At 43.0% G+C, this 19,431-nt stretch overlaps 1 protein-coding gene across 1 annotated transcript in view; it reads right to left on the reverse strand.

Annotated features, from left to right (window-relative positions):
* The window catches only part of RPAP1 (RNA polymerase II associated protein 1), a 336,543-nt gene that overhangs the window by 81,906 nt on the left and 235,206 nt on the right, over positions 1-19,431 (reverse strand). The gene's annotated exons all lie outside the window — the stretch shown is intronic.

Here is a 19,431-nt window from a genome sequence, read left to right on the forward strand (position 1 = left end):
GTGAGGATAAAAAGCCACCGCCATAGGCTAGAGATCCAAGGGCCAGCGCCTGCGGGCAAAACGGGCTCCCTCGGTACATACACGCCGGGGAGCGGACTACCGTTGGGCAACCATCGGAGTCAAGACTTTCTACAGAGGTGCAGGTAAAGACAGCCACCATCAACCTGTCCGGGGAGAGCAAAGACACTCCAGCCGGCTGCGGGACCCGTCCATCCAGCCGTTTGGTTTACCAGAGACTCTGTGAATCTGTGCCTGAGTGAGTACAACAGTGCCATCTGGCACCGCGCCGCGCTGCCTCCGTAACCCTGCACCCCAGCTACTCTGCCTCCCTGTATCACCACTGGGCCCCGGGATCACCAACCCCTACCCACGGAGGGGGAACCAACATCCTAGCTGCTCACTGCCATCGCTCACGGGATCCCCGTCACCAGCAGCGGTGGTGCCCATTATCACCACGACCCGTGGGTGGCGTCACGGACTATCTCCCCAAACAAACCACCCCCCCCTTTTCACTCGTGGGCGAGGAGCGCTGCTCGAGTCCCCGGGTCCGGCCCACCACTCGAGCCACCGAGCAGCAGCCGCGGACCCGAGCGTAGCGAGCGCGGCCCCTCCGCCCGCGACAGAAGCACTAAGAGGTGCGAAACGGCTGTCGTCCGTCTTTAGGGGGCCTGCACCCAGCTCTCTCCCCCACTATTTTTATCTGCACTTCAACATGAAATAAAGCACCTTGGAACATTGGATGGTGTATGCCGTGGTTTTCTACTCTTTGGACATTGGTCTGGATTTTCTTTTCCTATGTACCGTGCATCCATCACTTTTTCCATGAGGAGGACTTAAGCTGACATGTTTATCTGGTTATAAGGTAGAGCACGGTTTGTTGCAGAAACCGCTTCTGTTTGATATATTAATTCTGAGCTCTGCTACATCAACAGCAGAGAAAACTCTAATTCTACTACAACTGCTGCACCCAGTAAACTAAGTAAGGCTGCTTTCACACTCCGTTTTTTTAACATGCGTCCTGAACGTTTTTTTAATGCAAAAATGGATCCAGTGCAAATGCGTTTTCATTTCAATGCATTTGCAATGGACTCGCGTCAACATGCGTTCACATGCGTTTGCGTGCGTTAGGCTATGTGTGCACTTACCGGATTTTGCCGCGGATTTTTTGAGGTTTTGCTGCATGTTTCGCTGCAGAAAATGTTCATAACATCTCTGCAGTGAATCACCAGCAAAACCTATGGGCAAAAAAAATCCTGTGCGCACTAGGCGGAATTTGACAGCTGCATGTTTTGCTGCGGGATTCCCGCAGCAAAAACAATTGCATGTCAATTCTTTTCCGCACGTCGCTGCGGGATTTCACTCCATTGACTAAAATGTTAATCGTGAAATCCCGCAGGGAATAACGCAGGAAGCAAATTCTGTACGGTTCACTGCGTTTTCCTGCGTTATTCCCTGCGGTATTTCGTGGTTTACCTCCGGTAATGTACATCGCCTGTCTTGCGGTTTTGCAGGGAAGTGATGTCATTACAGGAAGAGGAAGCCGTGCAGAGAGTAAACACACACACAGATCACACACACAAACATCACAGACATAGATCACAGACACAGGACACAGACACATAGAACACACATAGAAAGAAAACGGAAATATATAAAACAAAGAACGTGGGCTCCGCTGTATATTTACCTTCCAGCCGAGGTAAGCACACAGCGGCGGCCCGGTATTCTCAGGCTGAGGAGGGAGAGGGGCAGGGTTAATGTCCCCCGCCTCACTCCCCCTCCCGCAGCCGAGAATATCAGCCGCAGCTGCCCCGGCACTGTCGCATGCATTATGCGGCAGCACCGGCGTGTTCCCGGCTCTTCCTGCCGCCGTGTAGCAGTGGCGGTCCGGGGTAATACAAGGGGTTAATGGTGGTGGATCACCGCCATTAACTCCAGGCTTGATCATGGCAACGTCTATGAGACAGCTGACATGATCAACCCGTAAGTAAAGTGAATAAAACACACAGAAAAATCCTTTATTTTAAATAAAACAAACAAGCCTCGTTCACCATTTTATTAACCCCTCCCGCACCAAAGCTCCGTCGTAATCCACAGCTCCTGCGCTGCTTACATCCAGCCGCGACTGTCACAGACACAGCGCTGAATGAATGCAGCAGACAGCAGAGGTAATTACCGGTCATTTCCCACGGCCGGTATTGTGAACTCACTACCGACCGTGGGAAATGCAGCGATCTGTCCTCTATCTATCCCTCTGTCTGTCTATCTATCTATCTCTCTATCTATTCTTCTGTCTATCTATCTACTATCTCAGAATTAAATGACTTTTTTTTTTCTTCAATGTGCTTTATTGCATTGAATGCAATAAAGCACATCCCAACCCGCACGTGGCAATACCGCGAACAATACCGCGGTGAAACCGCAGCAAACCGCAGGAAAACCGCATGCGGTTTTCGGGTGCGGTTTGCCGCGTTTTTTTACCGCGGGTGCGGTAATCTTTGAATACCTGCGGAATTTTCTTGAGAAAATTCCATTTTCCAGTGCGCACATAGCCTTATAGTGAGGATCCAGCGACTTGCAGTTTTTTAACATTTTTCAAAAACACTACTTGTAGCGTTTTTGAGCTGCGTCCACATACTGCAAATTGCTGGATCCTGACTAAACAGCATGCAAACGCATCTGAACGCTGGCATGCTGATAGACAGGATCCTGCTTGCTCTACTGAGCATGCACAGAAACCAGCCTCGGGTGATCAGTCCCTCTCTCCCCCTCCCTCTCTCCACCCTCCCTCTCTGTCTCTCTCCCCCTCCCTGTCTCCACCCTCCCTCTCTGTCTCTCTCCTCCTCCCTCTCTCCACCCTCCCTCTCCTCTCTCTCTCCCCCGCCTGAGAGCTGTGGACACTCGTAACCAAGATAAATATCGGGTAACCAAGCAAAGCACTTCTCTTAGTTACCCGATGTTTACGTTGGTTACGTGTGCAGGGAGCCCGGCTCCTAGCAGCTACGGACGCTCGTAACAAAGGTAAATATCGGGTATCCAAGCAAGTTACCCGATGTTTACCTTGGTTACGAGCCTCCGCAGCTGTCAGAAGCCGGCTCCCAGTCTATCACGTTCAGTTCCACTGACTCCCGATCACATGACTCCAATGCCCGCCCATAAACTTAAAGTGACAGGATCCTGCAAAATAACAGATGCGTTTGCATGTGTTTTTTTGCTGTAAAAGCAGGATCCGCTTTTACAGCAAAAAAACGTTCATGACGCATGTTAAAAAAAACGTAGTGTGAAAGCAGCCTGACATAGATTCTCTGTCCCAACGTCATGCTGCTTGAAGGTGAGGTAGTAAAAACCTGGTAAATATGAATCTATTGTACCATTGTCAAGGGATTACTTTCCAAGAGGAATAACACAATGCCAAATTCTCTAAGAAAATATGCTTCAGATTTGTATTTTCTATATTAGGATTATTAAAGTATTTACTAAAAAAAAGGCAAGTTAGTAATAAGCAAATCGATTTGAAGCCATAATTTGATTTTTGTTTTTGCCATTCGATTCATTCATATCCAGCAAAATTTTAACCCCCTATAAACAATTCAGCAAAATGATTGACCACCATATTGATGATTTTTTTTAGGGAGTTACAAAATAAGACAATATTATAGATACTAATCTCACTTAGCTCCCATTTCACGGCTTACCCATTCCCTGCTGATCTGTGCTCCTTGGTCCCCTCCTGACTGAGGCTGGTCACCATAATGATTTCCATATTCAGGAAATCAGAGGTGCTAAATAACCTGATTTATCTTTTGTAACATCCACAGATTCAATTATGTCTATATTATGTAGAGACACAGTCCTAGTCTTACATCCTCATCCTGCTCAAACTAAAGAAAAAAAAAAGAAAATATAAAATGACTTCAAGGTGAAAGTTCAAATAGTCAATTAGTCCTACATGACCATTTCTGTTTAACAAAGGGAACTGAGAGAAGTAATATCGTCAATTACAAATTGTTTAATTAGCAATCGTCTGTCTTCTTGTGTTATGGTCAGTCCTATACTGAGACCGCAAGCCACATTGCTAGAAAACTTGTTGCACCCAAAAAATGCACACCCTCCAACAACAACCCCCCACCCCCAATAAGAAAGAAAAAAGAATGAGAAAATTTTGAATTTTTTGGACCCAAAGTAGAATTATATACCGTAATAATAAAGTTTGCGGAATCTTTTTCCCTGTTTCAAAAGTATGAAATCTAAAGAAAATTAAACTATAACCCATGTTTTCCAATGGAATGACAGCAGATCTAGGGGAATATCTGCCTCCTATACCCAATACTGAATGTAACATATTTCCAGGAACATTTACAAATATATTACAGCTTTTTTTTTTTTTTTTTTTTTTTAGATTGTCCATAGAAGGATGGCTTTTATGTTTTAGATAAATACCCAGAAAAAGTCATTTGTTTGATTTAATTAGAGGTTGCCCTATTGTAAATACCTCGCTATTCCAAATCCTTCTGTAACCTGAGCTGATCTACTAATCACATTTTCTCTGGCTAAGAATCTCATGACTTCCTGTGATGTCATGTCAATGTCTCCCTGACTTCCTGTCTCTGTGAAATGACATCACAGTCTATTTAGCAGCTCACTGCTTCTATGCATACAGCTGCAGACACAGCTCCCAAAACTCCCAAGTTATCGCTCCCTCCAGAGCACATATATACTGTATACATTCTCACTCTCTCTTTCAATATTTCATATATATATATACTGCTCTATACCCTGTGTAATGTACATACATCTTGGACTAACTGAGTTAGGGTAGTGGACAAAAAAAAGCCAGAGATTGTGAATGCATTTAAAATTTTACACTATTTTTTGCAATTTCAATTCCAATTCTTGGAACACACTTATAGACCATTATTGAGGACACTGATATTTGTCATTCAGAACAAAATATCCTAATTCCACGAGTCCTAGTATTGTCAGCGCAGTGGCATACTTTAAAGAAAGGGAGCCTAACAATAAAGGTCAAAATAAGACCCTACAATTAAGGATCAGCATTTGAAGAGACAAAAGTGCCTATTATTTTCCCCTCCAAGCCCCTTCTTGTGACCTAATTCAATACCCTTTTATTTGGAAAGAATGCAGCTCCCCTTAGAGACATCCTGCAAGGGTTCAAGGTTCTTGCAACGACAAAGCAAAGGAAAAGCAAGCAATCCACTGAAGCCTCAATAGATTCTCTTCCATTTCGGAAGTGTAACAAACTTATACAAATATTTTAGATTGTTTTTTTTACATTGACAGGAAACAGCTAAAAACAGCTTCAAGTACATTAGAGGTGTAAATATATATGCCAGAGGAACGGCAAATTTAAAGGGGTGGCACACTACTCGAACAACCGTTTCTTGGTTACCATGCTGATATTCGTCTCTGGTGCCGACACCGTTCCAGTAGTGTCAGCATTTGCTTTTCCTGGGGCTAAAGTGAGCTCTTTACGCCATGCAAGCCGGTGCCCAGTCACTACTGGCTTCACAGTCTCTGTCTTTGGATGAATTGAACATCTAGAGGAAATCAGAGCCACAATGGTGCTGGCACGGGAGGCGAGTACAAGTGTTCTTACTTTAACATGGACAAATATAGTGAATGAAAAGGGGTTGTCCAAATAGTGGACAACCCATTTAGAACACGACTCCATAATTTTCTTTCCAGAGCTGGAGTGGTGCTTTAAATCTAAATCTCCTGCCCCCTATCTGATACTTGTCCTTTGGCGTTTTCATGCTATTGGCGCCACTCCGATCCTGTGGTACTATCTTGTGCCTGTAACATCTGACTAGCCAGAAGTCAGACGTTACATCACAAGCGCTCCATGCAAGTCTATGAGACCCAAAACGAGGATATCAGACTTGTATTAAGTTGTGACCTCCGGCGCGCTCCATGGAACACCGGCGCTGGTGGCAGGTCACAAAGTACCCAAGACCAACGGGAATGTCAGTTAAAACAGATGACGCCAGTAGGCAAGTATAAAACAGGGGGCAGGGGAGTAACATTTAAAGAACCACTCCAGGGCTAAAATACAAAAAAAACCAAAACACTAGAGTGGTGCTTTAACTAGTTAATAAAGAGCAGATTTAAAATTACACCTGCAGAATGATTGGCCAAGAAGCTTTGAGTGGTCTTGACCATGTATTGTCCTCTGGCCAATCAATCCAAGAAGCACATTAATTGTTATATATTGTGTGATTTTATGGTGATCTGGGGCAGCCATTCACATCCTTGAGATTATATATATATAGATATATATATATATATATATATATATATATATATATATATATATATATAACAGTGTGTCCACCCATATCCTGTACACCGCCATTAACTTGAGAACGGCGGCAAGGTGTCGATTCGTATTGAATTGATGATGCCCTACAACTTTGTAATTCACTTTTTTTCTCTATCTCGTTCCGTTTTCGAGATAAAAATGCTAACTCCATTGTTTTCCACCAGGTGGTGCTATAGGTGGTCTCATTGCGTAGCGCATGGGTACTTTACTATATCTAGACACCACTTCCATGCCTATAGCTGCCACCGTTCTCAAGTTAATGGTGGTGGACAGGATATGGGTGGACACACTGTGTGTGTGTGTATATATATATATATATATATATATTTTTATTTTATTTTTTAACTATACAAAAATAAGATAAATAAGATAAACAATATAAACTTCATGAATATAAAAGTATGCCCTTAATGTATTTAACACAGACTGACTAATAAAAGTAAATCAGCTACTATTTACCACATTTCAATGAAATAGCAGACAATCATTAATTCTAGTTCCTTTAAATAGAATGTGAATGGGCGCCATAACGGTGTATAACCATGGAGGCTGAAAGGCTAAGTAGCCTATAAATGGGTTAAATCATGTGTGTGCTAAATGATGTTCCATGCTTTTATTGCTGTTGTTCACACTTCTCCGCTAAACCCGCCAATGGCTTTCTATGTCGTGAAATATTGATTGACCATGTGCCCGCAGGATTTATTGTCCACTATATTAATTATCAAACTATAATTCCCTAGAAAGAGGAAAGTTACTCAATGTGTGTAATTCAAAGAAAAAAAGGATGTGTTTTGTTTTTTGGTATTTTTTTTTTAAATCAATGGCAGAGTTTTGTCTGATAATGGTCCAGAAGGCATCTTCACAAAGAGTGCAATTATCCTCTCCTTCCACAAAGGAGCATAGAAATGGCTTTTACAGATACTGGAGAATTTTATGCTCAGACACAAAAAGGCTTTTTATTATTTGATTCATACAGAATCAGTGAGAAAGAAAAAAAAAAAAAAAAAAGATTGTGGCATGTTCAAACCCATGTCCCATTTCTAGCATGGGTTTCACTTAGTGCTTTGTCAGGCTCTACACCGCCTGAAGAAGGACACAATAGTTCGAAAAATTACTACTGCTGTCATTAAGTGAAACCCTGATGACACAATAAATACCTAGAATACATGCAGCTGCACTCTAAAATGCAAACATTGAATAAGGAAACGCTGGTATTGCATTACTGCTATAGGAATATTTGAAAAAAGACATACTTAGCTTATGTATTAGCCAATGCATGTGAGCTCAGTAACCAAAGACAAGGTGATTTCTTATATCCCGGGACCCTAACTTGAAATGCTTCTATCTGGGTTAAAAACCTACATGTCTGGGTGGAAAGGATTCAGCTATAAAGGAGGATGGACACAGTAATGCAAAACCAGAGTTCCTTTATTCAATGTTAGCATTTTAGAGTACACATGTATGTATTTTTGTAGTTATATTGTGTTTTTAGCTGGCAACTGTTCACACCTGGTGATGTGCGGGTCAGTCTTTTTGGTACAATATATACCTACTCAGGGCTGTTCATTCTCTTCAGTTATACCTGTACCATTAGTGAACGATTGTGCTGTTTCTACGTGAGTAAATTATGCCATCCAGAGTATCTAAAGGCCCGACAATTTAATGTTTATGGGGGTCTCAAGACTGGATTTATGATGGCCAAACCTTTTGTGCTTTGGTAGATAAGCCAATGCCGAAGGAGTCTCTGGCGTACAGAAGACAGGAGGACTCAGAAGAGCCAAACGTTTCCGTGTATGGGGGAGTTTGGAGAGATCGTGATTGACCCAATGATCATTTGTCCCTGCTCTTATTATAGATGAGGGTCACAATGGTGCAACCTGTATCTACCATACATTTCTGACATATTCTGTGTATAACCATACACTTACTAGTGGAGTATACAGTGGAACCTCCCTTAACGAGTAACCCAGTTAGCAAGTATTTCGCTTAACGAGCAAAGCTTGCTGTAAATATGTAACTCAGCCCACAAGCAAGCCTTGCTGAACAAGCAAAATACTTACCGCACACACTTCTGGTTCTGTACATCCACCGCGCTCTAACCCACTCTTGAAGTCCACACAAACACACACAAGTACGCACAAACACACAAACAAACACGCACACACACACACACACATATATATTGCTCACCTTACCTTCCGCTCCATAGCCGGCCTCATGGTTCTTGCAGTTCGCCGGTACAGGATGTGTATTGGGTAACCATCGTGACGAGGGAGAAACTTGCTCTGGCAGCGGAAGTTCCTCCCTCGTCGCGATGGTTACCCGATACACAACCTGTACCGGCGAACTGCAAGATCCATGAGGCCGGCGATGGAATGGAAGGTAAGGTCACGGTGAGCATAATATGTGTGTGTGCGTGCATGTTTTTACGTGTGTGGAATGGCACAATAGAGGACCAGGATGGGACATTTAACAAGTTGTGGAACAAATTGTCTGCATTGCAATTATTTCCTATGGGAAATCTTGCTCTGCTGAACGAGTAACTTGGTTAATAAGCACACTCCCAGAACGGATTGTTCTCGTTAACCAAGGTTCCACTGTATGTCTTTAATATGAACTTTACATTCCTCCAATAATCTTCAATACAGGCTATTCATCTCTACCTTTTAATGTGATTTAAAGGGAACCTGTTAGGTGATTTTACCACGGTAAACCATCCACGTACCATAACAGATGTCAAGATGACCTCAACATAAATGACTAAACTGTAGAGGGAAGTATCTCTCAATAATGTTATTGTGTGCACATGTATATATACTTATTTATAGATATAGACTTTACCTATCAGGTGTATATATAATATAGTTTACAACATTATCTGCCTCTTCCTAAATGTCCCTTTACATCCCTCATTTACATACCTTACAAGTCCCCAATAGGTTTACCACAATATCTGCCATTGTGCACACACCTGGGTCATTTACATGCCCTTATTAAAATGCAAGTATTAATAGTGATGAACAAACCTCCATCAGATACGTGACCATCTCCTGACTGGTAATTACCAAGTCAGGAGATATGTACTGGAGACTACACAAAGGATGGAAGAAGCGGTGATTATCAGAGTGCGAAACGCGTGTCGGGAGGGGTATTCTAATGCATGTGAGGAGCTGAATGAACCAACACCTACAAACACTTGGTGTACTTTTTTGTTTCATGTCACACACGGTTTGCACAGTTTGTTCAGTGTTTCCTAGTCTTTCTCTCCCTATCTCTATGGCTAAGCTGTGATGTCCTCTTGTTATCCAGATTTACCCCAACATAGTTGCTGCATTCCTTGCCTTGACTTTTATACAGGCTTGATAGCCCTTCCCAATTGGCTCCTGTGATATCTGCAAGGCATTATGGGGAAGCCTCCCTGGCCATGCCCGAGTTCATTTAAAGGAAATCTGTAACCAGATTTGGGGTCTATAAGCTGTGCCAACCACCGGTGGGCTCTTATATACAGCATTCTAACATGCTGTATATAAGAGCCCAGGCCGCTGTGTAGAACGTAAAAATCACTTTATAATACTTTCCTAAACGGTTGCGGTGGAGTTGGGTCAGACGGGCATCTTTGTCCTCCGGTATCGGCGCCTCCTCTTTCGACCATCTTTGTCGTCCTTCTTCTGAAGCCGGGGTGCATGACGCGTCATGTACAAGCGTCGGCATTGAGGTCTTGAATAGGCGCACTTTGATCTGCCCTGAGCAGGCCCCAAAACTGCTGACATGTTCCCTTTAAGCCTTCTCTGGCTGATGTAATGTTTCGCATTGTGTAAAATGGTGGCGGGCCTTTTTTGGCAATTCATGCAAATTATTAAAATTCACCGGGTCCAATAAATTTGATTTACTTCAAATTGATTTGCTCATTTCTACTGTTAGGTCATCGATTATACTGGTTTAGAGTAGTAAACGTGACGCGTTTGGGTTAAAAGTTGCCAAAACCTTATAAAATAATCCCGCCTGTATGTTTTAGAACACATTCATTAGATATTTAAATGAAATCAAGGCTGGATGAAACAGGCTGTTCTGTTTTTAGTAGAGCAATAAGATGCAAATAAATTCAATCAGTAGCAGACATCTGACCATGTCATTTCATATCATATCACAACCAGTTTAGTAAGTTGTTGAGTGTGTCATTTCCTAGTCCCTTCCTTAGATGAAATCCTTATTCAGCAAACTGTAAGGGATTTTTCTATAGCACACTGTTAAAAAATACATGCGACCTTAGATAGGTCGCGGATAACATCTGTCCCTGCAATGACATAGGATGATTAATATTAAACAACATAGAAAGCCTCAGTGCTGTGTAAGCAAGGAGAACCATCGTGCCAGTACATGGGTTTATATGAATGCCGTTATTGGATCGCTAATATCAGCACTTTTCAATTTTGTGCAAATATTTAGTGCGAACAAAAAAACTATAAAGCAAAAAAAAAAATTAATCTAAAATATTAATTTTGACCATAAAATGGGTTAGATTTACCAACAGTAGCTGTTTTACTGGTATTTATGCCAAATTAATCATAGTCTTGCATGGCATTTGGTGCATTCTCACATACAGTGGGTACGGAAAGTATTCAGACCCCTTTAAATTTTTCACTCTTTGTTTCTTTGCAGTCATTTGATAAATTCAAAAAAGTTAATTTTATTTTCTCATTAATGTACACTCTGCACCCCATCCCCCATCTTGGCAGGAAAAAAAACCAAATGTAAAAATGTTTGCAAATTTATTAAACAAGAAAAACTGAAATATCCCATGGTCATAAGTATTCAGACCCTTTGCTCAGATACTCATATTTAAGTCACATGCTGTCCATTTCCTTGTGATCCTCCTTGAGATGGTTCTACTCCTTCATTGGAGTCCAGTTGTGTTTAATTACACTGATAGGACTTGATTTGTAAAGGCGCACACCTGTCTATATAGAAGATCTCACAGCTCACGCTGCATGTCACACCAAATGAAAATCATGAGGTCAAAGGAACTGCCCAAGGAGCTCAGAGACAGAATTATGGCCAGGCACAGATCTGGCCAAGGTTACAAAAGAATTTCTGCAGTACTCAAGGTTCCTAAGAGTACAGTGGCCTCCATAATTCTTAAATGGAAGACATTTAGGAACACCAGAACTTTTCCTAGACCTGGCCATCCAGCCAAACTGAGCAATTGTGGGAGAAGAGCCTTGGAGAGAGAGGTGAAGAAGAAGCCCAAGAACACTGTGGCTGAGCTCCAGAGATGCAGTTGGGAGATGGGAAAAAGTTCCACAAAGTCAACTATCACTGCAGCCCTCCACCAGTCGGGCCTTTATGGCAGAGTGGCCCGACGGAAGCCTCTCCTTAGTGCAAGACATATGAAAGCCCGCATAGCGTTTGCAAAAAAAACACATGAAGAGCTCCCTGACTATGAGAAATAAGATTCTCTGGTTTGATGAGAATCACCGATCTAGAACCTTTACTAGATATTTGACTCCTATGACCCTCACAGATCCCAAATAAATGGGTCCTGGGTTTCCGATTTGCAGTAAATAGATGACCTCAAGTCTCAAGTCTTAAAAGGAACCTATCATCTGATTCATTCTGCCAAACCACAAGCATCAAGAGTCAAAGTGTGGCTGCAACATTGAGGCCAGAAATATATTCATTTGAAACAATTTAGCATTTTAGAGGAGGTAAACTTTGAAAATCCAGGCGTGGACCATAGCTAGAGACGAGACTAGTCCGGCTCCTCCCCTGGCTGGCTCTTGCCAGGACTGCTACAGATTATTTACAGGTTACTCGCTGGTGTGTAGATAGTAAGAGACCTGCCAATCCCCTATCGCAGCGCTGGGAAGAGCTGGCTGGAGGCTCAATCTTGCAGCCAGGCTCTGATTCATGCTGCCCGCGGTTGGTGCTGCATAAATCAGATGAAAGGTTCTCTTTAAATCATTCCATTGGACATCAAATTAAGGTAGTGCCATTTATTTTTCTCTCCATCTTCTCCATTGCTTGTCTCTGGCTGTATTCATGTTTCTCACACACCCATGGATTTGTATGGGTGTGAGCGATCCGAGACACGCTGCTAATCGCAGCATGCTACGATTTTTTGATCATGCTAAATTGGCATGAGAACAAAACTGCAGATGTGACCTGCGTCATTGATTAACATTTGTCCAAGTTCAATGCGAGATTTTCTTGCATTGCACTGGTCCCATATAAACGCCAATGTGAGTGAACCCTAAAGCTGAATATTTCTCCTTGTGAAGTATATACCAAGTTAGGCTAGGTTCACATTTCCGTTGTTTTCCATCAGGCACATGCGTTGTTTGACGCTTGTGACTGATGCGTTGTACAACGGATGACAAGAATAGAATTCATTGTCGGACTCTGTTGTAAAAGAGAGAGTGATCAGCTGATCGTTCACAATAGCCGGCCGGCTTTTGAGAGCGAACAGATGATCTCCCAGCGGCTGGCTAATGAGAGCGATCAGCTGATTGCTCACAGGAGTCGGCCGCCGGGTGATCAGCTGATCGCTCACAGGAGCCAGCCGCCGGGTGATCAGCTGATCGCTCACAGGAGCCAGCCGCCGGGTGATCAGCTGATCGCTCACAGGAGCCGGCCTCCGGGTGATAAGCTGATCGCTCACAGGAGCCGGCCGCCGGATGATCAGCTGCTCATTCGGCGACCGAGAATGTGTGCGGGGGGCGGAGTGCGGGGTGAGTGGAGCCGAGTGGGGTCATGGCGCTGAGGATGTCAGTGCCGGTGACTGCATGGCTGGGGACAGGTGAGTGAGTGTACGTGTGTGTGTGTATATGTGTGTGTATATATATATATATATATATATATATATATATATATATATATACACATACTATATATATATATATATATATATATATATATATATATATATATATATATATATATATATATATATATATATATGTATATATATATATATACACACACACACACAAAGCCTACGGATTGCGCTGCTCAAAAAACGTTACAAGCTGCGTTCCTCCCGCCCGGCGGTCAGTCGGGCGGAGGATGCAACGCAGCACCATCAGTCACAATCCACCGCTCATACAAGTCTATGGGAACAACGGAATCCGCCAAACGGATTCCGTTGTTTACCAGAGCCGCGGATTGTGACTGATAAAAATTGACGGAAATGTGAACCTAGCCTTAGAGTAATGAGACTCACAGGTCATGCAATGCTTCTTTGGAAAATGAAATATTTAACTTGACTCTTCAGTGAAAAAAAGAATTAGAAATGTAGTGCCACTTATTGGGAGTAACGACCCTTTAAGAACCCTTGCACATGAAGTTGGTTACGATGGATACATTTCCAGAGGATCATTACATGGCACATTTGTCTTATTTGCAAAGAGAAATGTTCCCCCTTTGAACCCCTATCACAGGCCTCTTGTCTAGCCAATATCCAGCTAAGACCCGCTGCTTTGCACTGATGAGGCACAAACACAACATAACAGGTGTCTGCAAATTGAGCGTCTGGTTTGCCTTCTTATCCTAAGTGGCATGGCGAATTAAAGGGTCAATAGTTGATTTTTAGGATTACTATCTCCAATAGGTGGCGCTAGAGTTCTAACCCTCTTTCTCTCTAAAGAAGATATAGTGAAACTTTAGTTTAAGGCTATGTGCGCACGTGTGCATATTTCATGCAGTTACGCTGCGATCTGCACCGCAGCTTAACTGCATGCGTCCTGCGTACCCAGCATAATCTATGAAGATTATGCAGGAGATGTGCGCACGTGGCGTATTAGAGCGCAGCGCTTCGGCTGCTACCCGAAGCGCGCGTTTTAAGAAGTGACATGTCACTTATTCCATGCGCTCTGCCTGCAGCCCCCGCTGTGTCTATGGGAGGGGCTGCACTCAGAGCGCATGAAATTGTTTTTTTTTTTTCATTACGGACTCTTTCTGCAGCGATTTGAAGCGCATGTCTGCTGTTCAAATCGCTGCAGAAATTTCTGCAGGGACAGAACGCTTTGTGAGTACATAGCCTAAGAGTAAATTGATTTGAGAGCGTTTTGCAAGACAAGCAAAGCTTTTTAAAAATGTGTAACTTGGTTTAAAAGCAATGCTTTGCAATAAGAGAAAATACTCACCGTGTACACTTCTGGTTCTTTTTCACCGAGCTCTGACCCGCTCTGGAGGTAACTGTCTGTACATGTGTACTGTATACAGTATACCATTGTACAGTACAGTATATACTATATAGCATGTCTATTAATTTCTTTCTGCTACCAAGTGCAGCACATTGCTTGTACTGTAATGTAATTGCCTGTGCAGTATTCCTACCCCACATTTGGCTTAGTGCTGCCCTTATTTTAGGAAGAATAGATTTGGGGTGTTTTTTTGTCTATTGTACTAGAATAAAGGTTGTCATATTTCTACATCATTTTTTCTCTCTATAGTGTATCTCCCGCACGCCAACAATTCTATTGGAAGCTAACGAGCAGTTTAATTTGCTTAATATGTTTTTTACTGCACAGTATTTTATATTAGTGTACTGTAATAATATATGAATACATTATTTTATATTACTGTAATAGGTTTGTATAAATACAGTAAATATTTTTGGGTTGTGGAACGATTTGTCTGTGTTTCAATTATTTCCTACGGGAAAATTCCCTTTGATATAAGAGTAACTTGGTTTAAGAGCACACTCCCGGAACCAATTATGCTCCTAATCCAAGGTTCCACTGTATTTCTATATTTAAAAATCCCAGAGGAGCATTGCATGGACTATAAAAGCCCCGTGAGACATAACAAGATCGCTAACGAGATAGTTGCTGAGTCACAGTTTCTGTGACGCAGCAGCGATCTCGTTATGTGTGACACCTACCACCGATCAGGCCCCTGCTGTGAGGTCGCCGGTCGTTGCCGACTGGTCCGAACCATTTTCTTCAAAGGCTATGTCCTGCTGGGCAGGACACATCGCTGTGTTTGACACTGTGTGACAGGGTCCCAATGACAGCAGAGATCATTATACAGATCGCTACTGCGACCTGTATCGTTATAGAGTCGTTGGTAAGGTCTGACTTTGACATCTCACCAGCAACCTCCCAGCGACTTACCAGCGATCCTTATCAGGTAGTATCGTTGTCGGGATCTCTGGTAAGTCGTTGTGTGTGACTACATATAACTGAATAGGATAACTGAAGTGAGCACTAATATATATATATATTATGAGTGCAAGCCAAAAAATACATACTATATCAGGATAAGGCTGCACATCAAACTTAGATAATGGTATAATGCCTCAAGCATATGGAAAAATATTGGAATATACAATGAAAAATGCTACTTGCTAATTTGAACATGTGAATAATGAATTGCATACCTGCCATGAACATTAGGAAAAAGGAGATATTTAGCAATCGCATTGATCAATGTAACTGAGCCCCAAGACCTCGTCAAGGTATATCTCTATATTGGGGTCCCTAGCTCTGTGACCCTAACTGTGTGTCATCTCATTGCAATTAAAAACTGCTGTGGGTGGAGAGGGGTAACCAAGGACTTTCTTATATAGGAGATGGAAAAAACATGGCCGAAAGGGGCTGAGCTGTGTTCACATTCAGAAAAAAAACTACATATAACTGAATAGGATAACTGAAGTGAGCACTAATATATATATATATTATGAGTGCAAGCCAAAAAATACATACTATATCAGGGTCACAGAGCTAGGGACCCCAATATAGAGATATACCTTGACGAGGTCTTGGGGCTCAGTTACATTGATCAATGCGATTGCTAAATATCTCCTTTTTCCTAATGTTCATGGCAGGTATGCAATTCATTATTCACATGTTCAAATTAGCAAGTAGCATTTTTCATTGTATATTCCAATATTTTTCCATATGCTTGAGGCATTATACCATTATCTAAGTTTGATGTGCAGCCTTATCCTGATATAGTTGTGTGTGACTAGGCCTTAAAGGGTGCTTTACACACTGCGACATCGCTAGCGATCTCATTAGCGATGTGTCACTCCAGATCGCAGATGCGATATGCCGAGATCGCACATAGGTCGCTGGCGTGTCACATCGCTAACGAGATCGCTAGTGATATTGCAGCGTATAAAGTATCCTTAAGTCTCCTTATCTCTGCTTGTTGCGCTCTACAAGGAGAAAACCTCAGGCCTTAAGAAAGCTTGTATCTTAAACACAAAATGATTTACAGCTTCCAGCAGATAGTTCTTAACTTTTACATGTAAGGCTATGTGCGCACGTTGCGTAAATACATGCAGTTACGCTGCGCTTTGTAGCGCAGCGTAACTGCATGCGTCCTGCGTCCCCTGCACAGTCTATGGAGATTGTGCAGGGGCCGTGCGCACGTGGCGTTTTAGAGCGCAGCGCTTCGGCTGCTGCCGAAGCGCTGCGTAAAAAGAAATGACATGTCACTTCTTCCGTGCGCTTTGCCGGCAGCCCCTGCTCTGTCTATGGGAGGAGCTGCAGGCAGAGCGCATGGAATCGGCTTCACTACGGACATTTCTGCAGCGATTTAAAGCGCACATGTGCTCTTCAGATCACTGCAGAAATTTCTGCAGTGAACTGTATGCAACGTGCGCACATACCGTAAGGACTTCATTACTTTCTTATTTTAAGATGACATTTTGGGGATTTGGAAACAGTTACTAGTTTAAAAAAGAGTTATGGCCTTACAGAATATTTTAATCTTACGTTAGTGGTCCTGGATAAAAAATTATTTCTAGAACGTGAGGAGCCACATTGTGCCTCATAGATTTCTAGGATAATAAAAATGATTCTAAATGTATTCTACATTATTTTGACAAAATAGACAAATTCTTTGTTCTACAAAATCACAAACGGCCATTTGTGTCTAACTCCCCAAAAACTTTCTATATAAAGCCGCTGATTTCAAAACAATGGAGTTCATCAAAGGGTACTATGAAATGTTTAACCCTAGGTTCATTCAGAGGGGTTATGTCAATTTCATAGGAAACATTGGTTCCGCTTACAAATTTATGAACCTGCCCTAGGGCAAATGTCTTTGAGTGACCTCATTGTTTTCCACCATAATTGTAGACTCTCAATATTCGACTTGTGCAATACTGCACAGATAAGCGGCACGAGACAGTAAAAAAAAAGCCTGTGGCTAGAATTAAGTACATCTCCTCTTAATGAAATTTCTGCACATTATTTAATCCCTCTTTCCTGGCAAATTAAATGTTTTAGACAATTTATTCCTTGCTATTGATCAATAAGGCTTAAAGCGTAACTGTCATTTTTATTTCATAAATCAATAGTACACATGAAAATAAGCAATTCTGTTGAAACGCCTATACTGGCGTCCCTGCGCTGTTCTGCCCCTCTCCCCCGGTGGGGACGTCAGTTCTCTCCACCTGTGCGGGCCCTCCTGCGGTGGCTGTCCTGTCCCCGGTCCATGCTGCTGTCTCCCAGAGCCTGTGTACACCTCTCAGGCTTCCTGGTTCTGACCCAGAAGTGCCTCTCAGGTCAGCTGAGAGGTGTCAGGTTAAGGTACCTTCTCCTTAAAGGAGATGCCTGGGCAACAATTTAGTTACGTTGCTAGTTCTCAGGTCCCTTTCTGCTGTCATTGTGAGAGTGCTGCTGCTGACATTTATCTATATTTCAGTGCTGTGCCAGTTTGCTGATCTGCTGCTGCCGCTACCATCCACGCTGGCCTGCTACCACAATATCCATCACTACAAGTATCTCCGCCGGTCAGTGCTGCCGTATCTATCTATCAATCCCGTTTGAAAAACAAGATGGGGAGGGCACCAAAAATATATCATTCAGGGATCAATACCACAAGCACATCCTAAACAATATGAAGATTGAAGAGAAACAGCAAATGTGCAAAAAAGTGGGATCACCAGAAATATGCTTTTGTATATTGTACAAAATGTATTTATTAAAGACACCAAGAAAATCACACATAGTAAAACCAATTAAAAAAGCATGAGCTTACAAAAATACAATGGATGTCAATAGTATATGACACCAAAACCTCACACCCTCTGCAAACCTGAACCCCATTAAATAAGAATGACAGAATAAGTTGGATTAAAAACAATGCCAAGAAGCAAGTTTTAAAATGTATTTGGTTGAATAGAAAAAGTATCTGTAAACTTCTATATGTTTAATTGCCTTATTCTGCCTGTCTTGCTCCAAAATGACGTCATTACAGTGACAACCGTCGCCACACCGCGCGGGCTAAAGAGTCTGCGACCAACGGCTCAGCTAACAGAACAGCCCGAACTACAGGCCGACAAGACGACGTCCGACACTTTTCCCCGCACCCACACGGAGCCCCGACTCCCTGGTGAGTGCTGCACCCCCGGGAGCCCACACCGGTAACCCAGCCGAGACATACCCACCGCTCGCCTTCGCCCCATGCACACATTACCCCACTCGGCTCCACCCCCCCTGCACTCCGCATGTATACACTGAACGAAGACACACACACACACACAGACACACACACGAATAGTCACCTGTCACCAGCCATGCAGTCCCCAGCACTGACGTCCTCAGCGGCATGGCCCCACTTGGCTCCACGCCCCCCGCACTCCGCCCCCCGCACACATTACCCCGCTCGGCTCCGCCCCCCCGCATGTATACACTGAACACACACACACATACGAATAGTCACCTGTCCCCAGCACTGGCATCCTCAGCGCCATGGCCCCGCTCGGCTCCACCCACCCTCCCCGCACTCCGCCCCCGCACACATTACCCTGCAGGATGGGGGCACATGTCAGGATGGTGACTGCACCACGATGGGGGCACATACCAGCATTGGGCCACATCACAGCATCAGCATATTTTTACTTACCTTTACACGGTTCATGGCTTCTTTCATTACAAGTCATGGACATTATTAAACATTAGACTCATCTATTAAAACTGTTCCTTCTTGTGTTTCTCATTTTAAAACCAATAAACAATTATAAGAATACTAAATTAAACCGAACCCATCCAGTCCATTCATTACCTTATTATTCAATCTGCTAACCTACATACACACTCTAGATTACCCGATACATTAGAATCGGGCCACCTTCTAGT

This window comes from Anomaloglossus baeobatrachus, chromosome 12 (assembly GCF_048569485.1).
Source record: "Anomaloglossus baeobatrachus isolate aAnoBae1 chromosome 12, aAnoBae1.hap1, whole genome shotgun sequence".
NCBI lineage: Eukaryota > Metazoa > Chordata > Amphibia > Anura > Aromobatidae > Anomaloglossus > Anomaloglossus baeobatrachus.